The following is a 13,260-nucleotide window of genomic DNA, read 5'->3' as shown; positions in this document are numbered from 1 at the left end:
CTTTGTTTCCTTCCTGAGTTCCCTCAGGGCTCACCCCCTTCGGTGTTGGCTGCATGGCTTCAATCGCTGATGACTGTGACACCCTTTGTTTACTGATATGGCAGGCAATATTCCGTTTATCATCCCTATTTTACAGATGAAGAAATGCTCAGAGACACTAATCTAAGGTCACACACCTAGTGAGAATACCCAGGATCTGAATTTAGAGTCCCTGTTCTTAGTCACCATGGTATGGTAAGGAGGGGCTGAGCCAAGTTTTGTGGGGACTGAAGCTTTTGTAAATACTTATTGAGACCTTCTAAAATTAGGTACACATTAAAATTAGGTACACATTAATATTTATTTAGAATGAGATTTTTTAAATTACAGAATCTTGGAAATTTAGGTCCCTTTCTTCTGAAACCTCTAGGCAATTTATCAGAAAGTCTTCCTGTTGCAATCTGGCTTCTCCCCAATTAGAACACTGATTACAAATCCCCAGTAACTTCTGGGACCCCCAGGGTCTGTGCAGGTCGGCCCTGAAGCTTACCTTTAGCTTTATGGTAAATCTGCCTCTGATGATAACTATTACTATTTGCCTGGGGTGGGGCAGGGGATAATTTCTTACTGATTTTTTAATTATATTATTAAATTTTTAAGATAATTGCAGATTCACATGCAATTGTAAGAAATAATACAGAGAGATCCCATGTACCCTTTACCCTTTACTCCTTTTCCCCTAATGGTAACATTTTGCGGAACTATAGTATGACATCAAGACCAGGTTATTGACAAAAATGCAGTCAAGATACTGAACATTTCCATCACCTCCTGAGAATCCCTCATGTTGCCCTTTCATAGCCACACGCATTTCCTTCCCCCTCTCACTTCTACCCCTTCCTTAATCCCTGGTAACTAGTAATCTATTCTCCATTTCTATAGCTTTGTCATTTCAAGAATGTTATATAAATGGAATCATATAATAGTAACTTTCTAAAATTGGCTTTTTTCACTCAGCATGATCCTCCAGAGATTCATCTAGATTGTTGAGCGTATGTATATCAATATGTTTCTTAATATTGCTAAATGGTATTCTGTGGTGTGGATGTACCTCAGTTTATTTAGCTAGTCACAGGTTGAAGGACATCTAGGTTGTTTCCAGTGTTGGCTATTATGAACTGCTACAAGCATTCATTTGCAGATTTTTGTGTAAACATAAGTCTATTCTCTGGGATAAATGCCCAGGAGTGCAATTGCTAGGCTATAGAGTATTTGTATGTTTAGTTTTTTTTAAAAAAACTCACAAATTGTTTTCCAGAGTGGCTGTATCATTTTGCATTCCCACCAACAGTGTTTGAGTGATCCAGTTTTTCCGCATCCTCACAAACTTGGTGTTGTCACTATTTTTTACTTTAGCTGTTCTGGTAAGTGTCAAGTGATATATTGTTGTGATTTTAACTTGCATTCCTCTAGTTGCTAATGACATTGAACTTTTTTTTTTTTTTTTTTTTGGCCGCGCTGTGTCTTTGTTGCTGCGCGTGGGCATTCTCTAGTCGCGGCGTATGGGCATTCTCTAGTTGCGGCGAGTGGGGGCTACTCTTCGTTTTGGTGTGCGGGCTTTTCATTGCGGTGGCTTCTCTTGTTGCAGCACACGGGCTCTAGGGTGCACGGGCTTCAGTAGTTGTGGCGTGCAGGCTCAGTAGTTGTGGCCCACGAGCTTAGTTGCTCTGCGGCATGTGGGATCTTCCTGGACCAGGGATCGAACCTGTATCCCCTGCGTTGGCAGGCTGATTCTTGACCACTGTGCCACCAGGGAAGTCCCCAGTTTTTCCTTTTTATGGATCATGATTTTGGTGTCAACTTTAAGAACACTTGACCTGGGAGTTCCCTGATGGTCCAGTGGTTAGGACTTAGTGCTCTCACTGCAGGGACCCGGGTTCCATGCCTGGTCAGGGAACTAAGATCCTGCAAGGTGCGTGGCATGGCCAAAAAAAAAAAAAAAAAAAGGTTTAAAATAAAAAAAATAAGAACACTTGACCTAATCCTAGATCCCAAAGATTTTCTCCTGTGTTTTTTCATAAAAGTTTTAAGTTTTATGTTTTGCATTCAAATATGTGATCCATTTTGAGTTAATTTTTGTATAATGTGTTATATTTAGGTAGAGACTCATTGCTTTGCCTATCGATGTTCAATTGCTCTAGCACCATGTTAAAAAACGATTAAAGAAGATAATTTAGGTGATACAAACTTAATTTAACACTTCATGAAGCAGACAGTAGCCATTCAGAAAACTGCTAAATGGAGCAAAAGACAGGAAGCTTTTATAAGATAAAGAATAATGAACAGGAAGAGAAAAATAGAAAATATCTGATTGACTGGGGCCACATAGTCAACCCCATTTGGGGTGAGAAGGAACAGGAAATAAGTATAGAGCCCAGAGCTGGCTTGACATTTGGGGATTGGCTGATGATATAGTGTGTTTCTGTTGAAGTGGAACATCTACGGGGACATGAAGGTTATCTAAATTTCTGTGTCACCACGAGCAGGAGTGGCTCCATTTGGGCCCAGACATTTATTTCAACAACCATTTGTTGAAAAGGCTATCTCTCCTTCATTGAATTGCTCTTGTACCTCTGTCAAAAATCAATTGGGCATATTTGTGGGTACATTTCTGGGATCTCTATTCTGTTTCATTGATCTATGTGTCTATTCCTCCACCAGTACTACACAGTCTTTTTTTTTTTTTTATAAATTTATTTTCTTTATGCATTTATTTATGGCTGTGTTGGGTCTTCCTTGCTGCATGTGGGCTTTCTCTAGTTGTGGTGAGCGGGGACTACTCTTCGTTGTGGTGTGCGGGCTTCTCACTGCAGTGGCTTCTCTTGTTGCGGAGCATGGGCTCTAGGCACACGGGCTTCAGTAGTTACGGCACACAGGCTCAGTAGTTGTGGCTCGCGGGCTCTAGAGCACAGGCTCAGTAGTTATGGCACACAGGCTTAGTTGCTCCGCAGCATGTGGGATCTTCCTGGACCAGGGCTTGAACCTGTGTCCCCTGCATTGGCAGGTGGATTCTTAACCACTGTGCCACCAGGGAAGCCCCTACACAGTCTTGGTAACTGTAGGTATTTGTCTTGAAATTGGGTAGACTGATCCCTCCCACTTTATTTTCTTTTTCAAATTTGTTTTAGCTATTCTAGTTCCTTTGCCTTTCTGTATAAATTTGAGAATAATCTTATCTATGTTTACAAAAAACTCTTGCTGTGATTTTGATAGGAATTTCATTAAACCTGTTTATCAATTTGGAAAGAATTGACATGTTTACTGTGTTGAATCTACCAGTCCGTGAACACAGTATGTCTCTCCATTTATTTAGATTTTGTTTTATTTCATTCACCAGCATTGGGTAGTTTTCAGTATACAAATCCTGTACAGTACATGCTTTTTCAGATTTACACCTAAGTTTTTTTTTTTTGAGTGATTGTTAATGGTATTGTATTTTTATTTTTGTTTTCCTCGTGTTCATTGCTAGTATATTGAAATGCAATTGATTTTTGTATGTTTATTTTGTATTCTGTGACCTTGATGAACTCACTTATTAGTTCTAAGAGGCTTTTTGATAGATTCCTTGGGATTTTCTCCGTAAACAATCACGTCATCTGCATTTAGGGACACTTTTATTTCTCTTTCTAGTGTGTATACCTTTTATTTACTTTTCTTGCCTTATTGCACTGGCTAGAACTTCCCGCACTATGTTGAATAAGAGTGACAAAAGAAGACATCCTGTCTTGTTCCAATCATAGGGGAAAACATTGTCTTTCACCATTATGTGTAACATTAGCAGTAGGTTTTTTGTTGATGTTCATTAACAAATTGAGGAGTTCCCCTCTATTCCCATTTTTCTGGGAAGTTTTATCATGAATAGCTGTTGAATTTTGTCAAAAGCTTTTTCTGTATCAATTGATAAGATCATGTGACTTTGCTTCTTTAGCCTGCTAATATGGTGGATTACATTAATTGATATTTGAATATTGAACTGGCTTTGCATCCCTGAAATAAACCCTGGATGGTTATAGTATATGATTCTTTTTATAGATTGTTGAATTCTATCTGCTAATATTTTGTTAAGAATTTTTGAATCTACATTCATGAGGGATATTAATCTACAGTTTCTTTTTTTTGTACTGTTTTGTCTGGTTTTGGTATCAGGGTAATACTAACTTCATAAAATGAATTAGGAAGTGTTTCCTTCTCTTCTATTTTCTAGAAGCTATTGTGTAGAATTAGTATTAATTTTTCTTTAAATGTTTGGTGGAATTCTCTAGTGAAATCATCTATGCCTGGAGATTTCTTTTATGGGATTTGAAAGTAGGAATTCAATTTCCTTAATAGTTATAGAACTATTCAAATTATCTATTTCATATTGGATAAGTTGTGGTAGTTTGTATTTTTTTGAGGAATTGGTCCATTTTGTTCCAGTTGTTAAATTTACGTGTGTAGAGCTTATAGTGTTCCCCTACTATTTTTTTGATGTCTGAGCATCTGTAGTGATATTCCTTATTTCATCCATAGTAATTTGTGTCTTCTCTCTTTTTTCCTGGCAGTCTTACGAGAGATTTATCAGATTGATCTTTTCAAACAATCAGCTCTTTGTTTCACTGATTTTCTCTATTGCTTTTCTGCTTTTGTTCTTACTATGTTTTCTTAGATTTTACATTTGTCTATTTGGCACCCATTAATCACAGGGACAAACTAATGATTAAAGTTGTTTACGTCTCCCTTGCAACCTAGCTTTTGCAGGCATGTGAAAATCATATTACAGACTGTTCAACCAATCCCAAGTCTATATGCCAACCACTTCCTTTATTTAACCCTCATACTCCAAGCCAATACTTTCCCTGCCCTAAATCACCCAGGGCCAAGTACCAGATGACCAGGAACAGACCAAAGCCCACTAGAATTATTCAAATTAGCCAATCCTAAACTGTTTTCCTGCCCTGCTGTGTCTTTCCTGTGGAAACCCCAATAAAGATTGTGCCCCTCACTCCTTTCTGCCTCCTGACCAATACTGGTGCTTCCCCCATGGTCTTGCATAGTGTTCTATGCCTCCCCTCTGTAGGGGAACTGTGAGTAGTAACATTAAACTTTTCTTTCAGTGGCATTAACTTCTCTATATCATCATTCAGTCAGTGATCAACTGAGACCTGTTAATCAATTTTCAGTTTCATTGATTTCTGCTCTTGTCTTCATTTTTCCCTTCCTTTTGCTTGCTTTGGGTTTATTTTGCTCTTCTTTTTCTAGATTCTTGAAGTAGGAGATTACATTATTGATTTGACATTTTTCCTCTTTTTTAACATATGCTACAGATTTTCCTCTCCACACTGCTGTAGCTGTGTCCCACAAATTTTGTTGTATTTTCATTTTCATCCAGTTCAATGTATTTTTTCCCTTGAAACTTCCTCTTTGACCAATGGATTATTTAGAAGTGTATTCTTTAGTTCCAAGTATTAAGAAATTTTCTTGTTATCTTTCTGTTATTGATGTGTAGTGATTCCATTGTGGCTAGAGAACACACTCTATATGATTTCAACTCTTTTTGGTTGTTGTTGAGATTTGTTTTGTTATTGAGGATATGCTCTATCTTGGTATATGTTCAGTGAGCACTCAAAAAGAATGTGTATTCTGCTGTTGTTTGGTTGAGTGTTATGTAATATTCATTAGATTTGTTAGTTGATGGTGTTATTGTAGATGTCTTTATTTTTGCTGGTCGTGTGTCGAGTTGTTCTTTTAATTGCTGTGAGAAGGATACTGAGGTCTCCAACTATAATTGTGGCTATGTTAGGGCTTAATGCTTAAGTCTGCCATTTTGTTTTGTTTTGCTTTCTGTTTGTTCTCTGTTTTTCATTTCTCTGTTTCCTTTTGCCTGCATTACTTGCTCCCTATGGGAACATTTTTAGCATTTCATTTTGATTTATTTATAGTGCTTTTGTATAAATGTATTTATTTTTATTTTTGCCTGTGTTGGGTCTTCGTTGCTGCGCGCAGGCTTTGTCTAGTTGTGGCAAGTGGGGGCTACTCTTTGTTGCGGTGCACAGGCTTCTCATTGAGGTGGCTTCTCTTGTTACAGAGCACAGGCTCTAGGTGTGCGGGCTTCAGTAGTTGTGGCATGTGGGCTCTAGAGTGCAGGCTCAGTAGTTGTGGTGCACGGGCTTAGTTGCTCTGCAGCATGTGGGATCTTCCCAGACCAGGGATCAAATTCGTGTCCCCTGCATTGGCAGGTGGATTCTTAACCACTGTGCCACCTGGGAAGTCCTATAGTGCTTTTGAATGTATGTCTTTGTATAGCTTTTTTTTAGTAGTTGCTCTAGGTATTACATTTTATCCATAATTTGTCCCAGTCTACTGGTGTCATCATTTTACTAGTTCAAGTATAGAATCTTTAACTGTCCTTACCTCCTTTGACTCTCCCCCATTTATTATAATTGCCTTAAATATTTCCTCTACAAACACTTAGGACAATATCAGAAAGTGTTGTAATTTTTGCTTCAATTATCATAATTTAGAAAACTTAAGAGGAGAATGAAATCCTATTGTGTTTACCCATATTTTTTCTTACTGTATTCTTTCTCCTTTCCTGATGTTCTAGCGTTCCTTCTTTTATATTGTTTTCTTTCTGCTTAGAGAACTTCCTTTAGCTATTTGTTTAGGTATGTCTGCTGGTGATAAATTTTCTTAGTTTTCCATTATCTGAGAATGTCTCAATGTCCCCTTCATTCAAGAATGACGTTTTTACTGGGTATAGGATTCTGGATTGACAGCACTTGAAAAATATTGTGCTACTTCCTTCTGACCTCCATGGTTCTGATGAGAAATCGTTGTCATTCTAATTATTTTTCACCTATAGGTAAGGTGTTTTTTTTCTTTTTTTGGTCTGGCTGCTTTTAAGATGTTTTCTTTGTCAATGTCAGAAGTTTATGATGTGTCTTGATATGGATTTCTTTGGGTTTATCGTATTTGGAGTTTGCTCAGTTTCTTGAATTTGTAGGTTTATGTTTCGTGACAAATTTTGGAGATTTTCAGCTACTGTTTCTCCCAGTACCTTTTCACCCCCTCCCTCTTTCTCCTGTCCTTCTGGGACTCTGACATGAATGTCATATCTTTTGCTCTAGTCCCACCAGTCCTTGAGCCTTTTTTTTCTCTCCCTGTTCAGACTGGAGAATTTCTGTTGTTGTACCTTTGTGTTCACAGATACTTTCCTATGTCCGCTCTGTCCATTCTTCCGTTGATACCATCCATTGGGTTTTTTAAATCAAAAGTTACTGTATTTTTAGGCCCAAACTTAGAATTGGTTCTTTATATCTTCTATGTCTTCACTGGACTTTCTGTTTCCATGCTGAGACTTTCTATTCTTTTGCATTTATTTCAAGCATGTTTGTAATGGCTCACAGAACTTTTATTATGGCTGCTTTAAAATCTTTGCCAGATAATTCTAATATCTCTGTTATTGTGGTATCGGCATCTGTTGGATTTCCTTTTCTCTCGAAAAATAGAAAATATGGCAAGTGTCTTTTTTGTTTTTTGTAACCTGGATATTTTCCTGAATGTTATGAGACTCTAGATCTTATTTAAACCTTCTGTTTTAGCTGGCTTTTTTTTTTTTTTTTGGACACTGTTCAGGCAAGAGAAGTGAGGGCTGTGCCAAGTTACTGCCAGGTATAGGTAGAAGTCCAGGTTCCTTACACAGCTTCCATTGATACCTGAGGAGGGGGACTTCTCCTTACTGCTGGGCAGAAATGTGAGTGCAGCACCCTGCTTGACCTTTTCTGACACCTCCCAAGTGGGGATGTTGGGGTACCTCTAAAAGCAGGAAATCTAGGCTGCACACTTGGCCTTTGCTGACATGGGTAAGGTAGTACTACAGTTTTTTTCTGTGTTGTTTAGCTAGGCCAGGGCACTTATTGTCTAGATGATTTTCTCCTTGCTGAGCTGCCTCTTTTTCTTGGTCCTTTGGCTAGAGAAAACAGGCTTTTATGGGGCTCTTTTGGTCTGTACTCGTTGGCATTTCTGGTTGCCAGTTTCTTCAGCTCCAAGAAAACTCAGGGAACTCACCACCATGTCATTCCTCAGGAATTCCTAGGAATCCCAAGATTCCTAGCCAGTCTCTCCTCTCTCTATCTTTCAGAGTCTTCTTATTTTTGTTTTATATATAAAGTCCAGGATTTTTAGTTGTACTTAGTGGGAGGAATAGGGAAAAATACATCTACTCCCATATTCCCAGTAGCAGAAGTTCCTATTATTATTACCTTTAAATGACGTTTGAGCTAGGTTGTAAAAAATAAAAGGAGGAATAATTAATTAATACAACTGGCAGAGAGCAGAATCTCAGAGAGAAGGATCAGTGTGTATTAGAGCACAGGTGTATGAAACTGAAAGCTGGGATGCATGGCCTTGGTGAGAGCAGGAGACTGAAGAGTAGGGAAAGGTCACACTGGGGAAAGCCTTCCTATTGAGCTAAGGGTCTCAGCCTGCTTTGCATCCTCCATATTCTATCCCCATTCTCTTATCTTGTGTGGCTGACCTCCAGTAGGGGCCCCAGGAGGTAAAATCTGGCAATGAGACAGCCAAGTGAAATCTGGATTCTTTTTTTTTTTAATTATTATTATTATTAATTTATTTATTTGGTTGCACCAGGTCTTAGTTGCTGGAGATGGGCTCCTTAGTTGCGGCAAGTGGGCTCCTTAGTTGTGGCATGCAAACTCTTAGTTGCAGCATGCATGTGGGATCTAGTTCATAGAGCAGGGATCGAACCTGGGCCCCCTGCATTGGGAGGGCAGAATCTTAACCACTGCGCCACCAGGTAAGTCCCAAAATCTGGATTCTTAAAGGGCTTCTTATCTGCCCTAGACACAGAAAGGAAGCCTGATGGAGGCTCCTGCCTCCCAGGAGCTGAGCTGGTGGACCCTGAGCTGACGGACCGGAGCCAGCTGAGCTGAGCTGCGGACTGGAGCCAGGCCAGAACTGCTGGACCATGATCTCTCTCCTTCCCCTCTCAAAAGCCTGGTACATCCATATACATACATAAGCCACAAGCCTGTACTTCGTCATTGCATCTGCGGGCCACTGGAAACTGACCAGTAGTCAGAAGACTGCCTCTAACTTGATGTGTGACCTTGAGCACATCATTTTCTCTTTCTGGGTCTCAACTTCCTCATCTATAAGATGGAAATAATGGTAATTCCTGAGCAGCAGCTTCACAGGGCTATTGTGAGGATTAAAGCTGAACTTATGCCAAATGTCCATCAGCTGATGAGTGGATAAATAAAATACTATGGAATAGTATTCAGCAGTAAAAAGAAATGAAGTACTGATGCACATTACAACATGGATGAACCTTGAAAACATTACGCTAAGTGAAGGAAGCCAGACACAAAAGGCACACATTTTATGATTTCCCTTTACATGAAATAATCAGAATAGGCAAATCTATAGAGACAGAAAGTAGATTAGTGGTTGCCTGGGTATAGGAGGGAGGCAGGGAAGAGTAGGACTGCTTATGAGTACTGGGTTTCATGTTCATGTGATGAAGATGCTCTGAGATTGATTGTGATGACGGTTGCCCAACTCTGTGAATGTACTAAAAACCATTGACTTGTACACTTTAAACAAGTGAATTGTATGGTATATGAATTATATCCCAATAAAGCCATTTTTAAAAACAAAAAGATGAACTAATAACCACAATTACATTAAAATCATGATAATACTCTTAGCTGACTTTTAGTCAGCATTTACCATATGCCTGGCACTTTCCCAAGCACTTCCTACATATTATTTAATTCTTACAAAAACCCTGTTGGTAGGTATTGTTATCCTTATTTTATTTATTTAAATTTATTTATTTTATTTATTTATTATTTTTGGCTGCATTGGATCTTCGTTGCTGCACGCGGTCTTTAGTTGGGGGCTACTTTAGCTGGGGCAGGCGGGGGCTACTCTTTGTTGCAGTGCGCGGGCTTCTCATTGCGGTGGCTTCTCTTGTTGCGGAGCACCAGCTGTAGGCACACAGGCTTCAGTAGTTGTGGCTCAGGGGCTCTAGAGCGCAGGCTTAGTAGTTGTGGCGCACAGGCTTATTTGCTCTGTGGCATGTGGGATCTTCCTGGACCAGGGCTGGAACCCGCATCCCCAGCATTGGCAAGCAGATTCTTAACCACTGCGCCACCAGAGAAGCCCTATCCTTATTTTATAATTGAAGAAATTGAAGCTCAGAGAGAGACCAGTGCACGTCTTTCACTCAGTGACATGTGCCACCACAGACCAGGGGCAGCCCAGCCGCTGAGACCCCTCTAGGCAGCCCCAGATACTAGAAATGATTGGGCCTGCACACACTTTAGCCCCACATACGGCTTCAGCTCCCTTCAGGCCACAGTTGTGGAAGCCTGGGGGTTTCCATTCATTTCACAAGTATTTATTGAATACCTACTCACTAAACAGGCATCTATGAGAAGCGGGATGGAGTAGTAGTTAAGAGCTAGATTGCCTGGGGAATTCCCTGCTGATCCAGTGGTTAAGACTCCGCACTCCCAATGCAGGGGGTGTGGGTTCAATCCCTGGTCAGGGAACTAAGATCTCTCATGCCACATGCCACATGGCGCGGGCACAAAAGAAAAAAAAAAAAAGCTAGACTGCCTGGGTTCAAATCTCAGCTGTCCACTTATTACCTTTATAACCTTGGCATATATTATGTTCCTTAACCTCTCTGAACCTAAATGAACATAGTAATGGAGTAATAATAGCCACCTCATACCTAAGACTCATAATTACATGTTATGTATATAAAACACTTAGGACAATGCCTGATATATATAAAAGTGCCAGATGTGGTCACTACCATTATCATGTGCCAGGCACTCTGATGTCAGGCACTGGGGAAAGAGTGTTGAATAAGATATAGTCTCTATCTTCATGAATATTATAACCTACCTTATTTATGAATTTATAAATAAACTCTAGTCCTTCAGGGAGAAAGGAGCTATATTAATTACAATTAGGTTTGGCTGTAAGTTGTAGAAAATCCAAAATAACAATACCTTACAAAAGATAAGTTTATTTCTCCTTCGCAGAAAAGGCCAGAGACAGGCAATTCAAGGCTGGTAGTGTGGGTTTTACAAAGTTGTCAGCTTCTTTTTTCTTCCCCATCTTCAGCATGTGACTTCCACCTCACAGTCAAAATTTCCTGCTAAATTTCCAGATATTCTGCCTGCATTTAAACCAGCGGGAAAGAGGAAAGGACAGAGAATTGGACTTTCCACCCTTTAAGAAAACTTTCTGGATGTTGCCCATCAAGATAGACACAGGGATGATGTAAGAAATGACTTGCTGCCTGTGATGGCTAATTTTATGTATCAACTTGACTAGACCACATGGTGCCCCGATATTTGGTCAAACATTCTGAATGTATCTGTGAGGGTGTTTTGGAGGTGATTAACATTTGAATCAGTTGATTGAATAAAGCAGATTGCCCTCCCTAATGTGGGAGGGCCTCATCCAATCAGTTGAAAGCCTGACTAGACCCAAAAGGCTGACCCTCCCCTGACTAAGAGAGAATTCATTCTGCCTGACTGCCTTCAAACTGGGACATCTGTTTTTTCCTGCCTTCAGACTTAAACTGAAACATCAGATCTTCCTGGGTCTTGAGCCTGCCAGCCTTCAGATTGGAACTACATCATTGGCTCTCCTGGGTCTCCAGCTTGTCAATTTGCCTTGCAGATCTTGGGACTTGTCAGCCTCCATAATAGTGTGAGCCAATTCCTTATAATAAATCTCTCTCTATAGATAGATAGATAGATAGATAGATAGATAGATAGATATAGATATAGAGATAGGTATATGAATATATATATCTAGATATAGATATTCTATTGGTTCTGTTTCTTTGGAGAACCCTAATGCACTGCTCATCTGTAGAGAATGTGGTTATTATCAAACAGCCTCTGGCAGTTGGCTCCTTCATGCTGCACAGATCCACTTTACTTGGGGTCATACTATCCCATAGTAGCTTGCACCAGGTGACTGAGAGAGTGGGACTATAAAGGCCCAACAATTTGGGCCCAACAAGGTACACTCTGACAGGCAGTAAGTGATACAGAGCTCCCCACTGAGTTGCCTGTGGCTTCACAGTTTGACTTCTTTCTCTGCCCAGTCCTGTTTCTGCACCCTTCTTCTCATAGCTGTTCATTTGTAATGAGTATTTAGCACCCCAAATTCCTTCTCAGCTTCTGACTCCGAAGAACTCAACCTGAAAAACCTATATTACATTACCTCAGCCACATATAAATGCAGAAGCTGGGAAATATAGTCTTTATTCCAGATGGCCTTGTGCCCATTGAAAAACAGGGAGTTCCACTACTTGTGAAAAAGGGGGTGCTGTAGTAGCTCAGGGGGGCCCAGGGGTGCTCAATGTGGAGTCAAAGGTTCGTAAAGGAGAAGAGGCTCCCTGAGCAGGTAAAGAAGGTTTCAGGCACTTGGCAAACGTAGATTTTTGCTTTGCCACAGCCAAATGAAGTATTTCTGGTTCTGGTTTCCAGTGATGGCAGGTAAGTTCAGTCAGACTAACCTTTCATGAATAACAATTACAAAATTTGGGGAAAAATTTTTTTTAAATTATTTGAAGGCACTGGAGAGTGACCAAAAGTAAGCAAAACTGGAGGTAAGTAACCTTGGAAAACAACTGCAACTGGTGAGATTTGTGAATCTGTGGCGTTTTGCTGAGAGCATTCCCCAACCTGCAAGCAGCTCTGGTGGGGAAAAGACACAGCTTTACTGCCTTGAGGTGTTAGAGATTAGAGTTTGGGGCTGGCAGAACAACCAGAGTTAGAGGAGAAATCCTGGAAAGCAGAGAATAGCAGGGGGGGATCCCCAACATTTGCATAAAATAATCCCCCCCAATCCTTGTTTGACTGCTAACCTACACATGCATAGGGTTAACACCAGGCAGCCCAGTTTAAAAAAAAGAAAAAAAAGCAGCAGCTAGAAGGTGAAAGAACTGGGTAAGGATATCAGCTTTTGCCTGCTGGAGAGAGGATTTGGAGTTGAAGTCTAGCCAAGGTAGCTTCCTGCAAGAACAAAAACCATTCTTCCAAGGAACATAACAGAATCTAGAATCCTGGGACATATCATTCTTAATGTCCAGTATCTAACAAAAATAGTGGGCAAGTGAAGAAACAGGAAATGTTATAAGTCAGTCAACAAAATCCCCAAGATGACTCAGATGTTAATTTAATTCAG

Source organism: Balaenoptera ricei, chromosome 1 (assembly GCF_028023285.1).
Source record: "Balaenoptera ricei isolate mBalRic1 chromosome 1, mBalRic1.hap2, whole genome shotgun sequence".
Taxonomy (NCBI): Eukaryota; Metazoa; Chordata; class Mammalia; order Artiodactyla; family Balaenopteridae; genus Balaenoptera; species Balaenoptera ricei.
Note: the sequence above shows the minus strand (reverse complement) of the source record.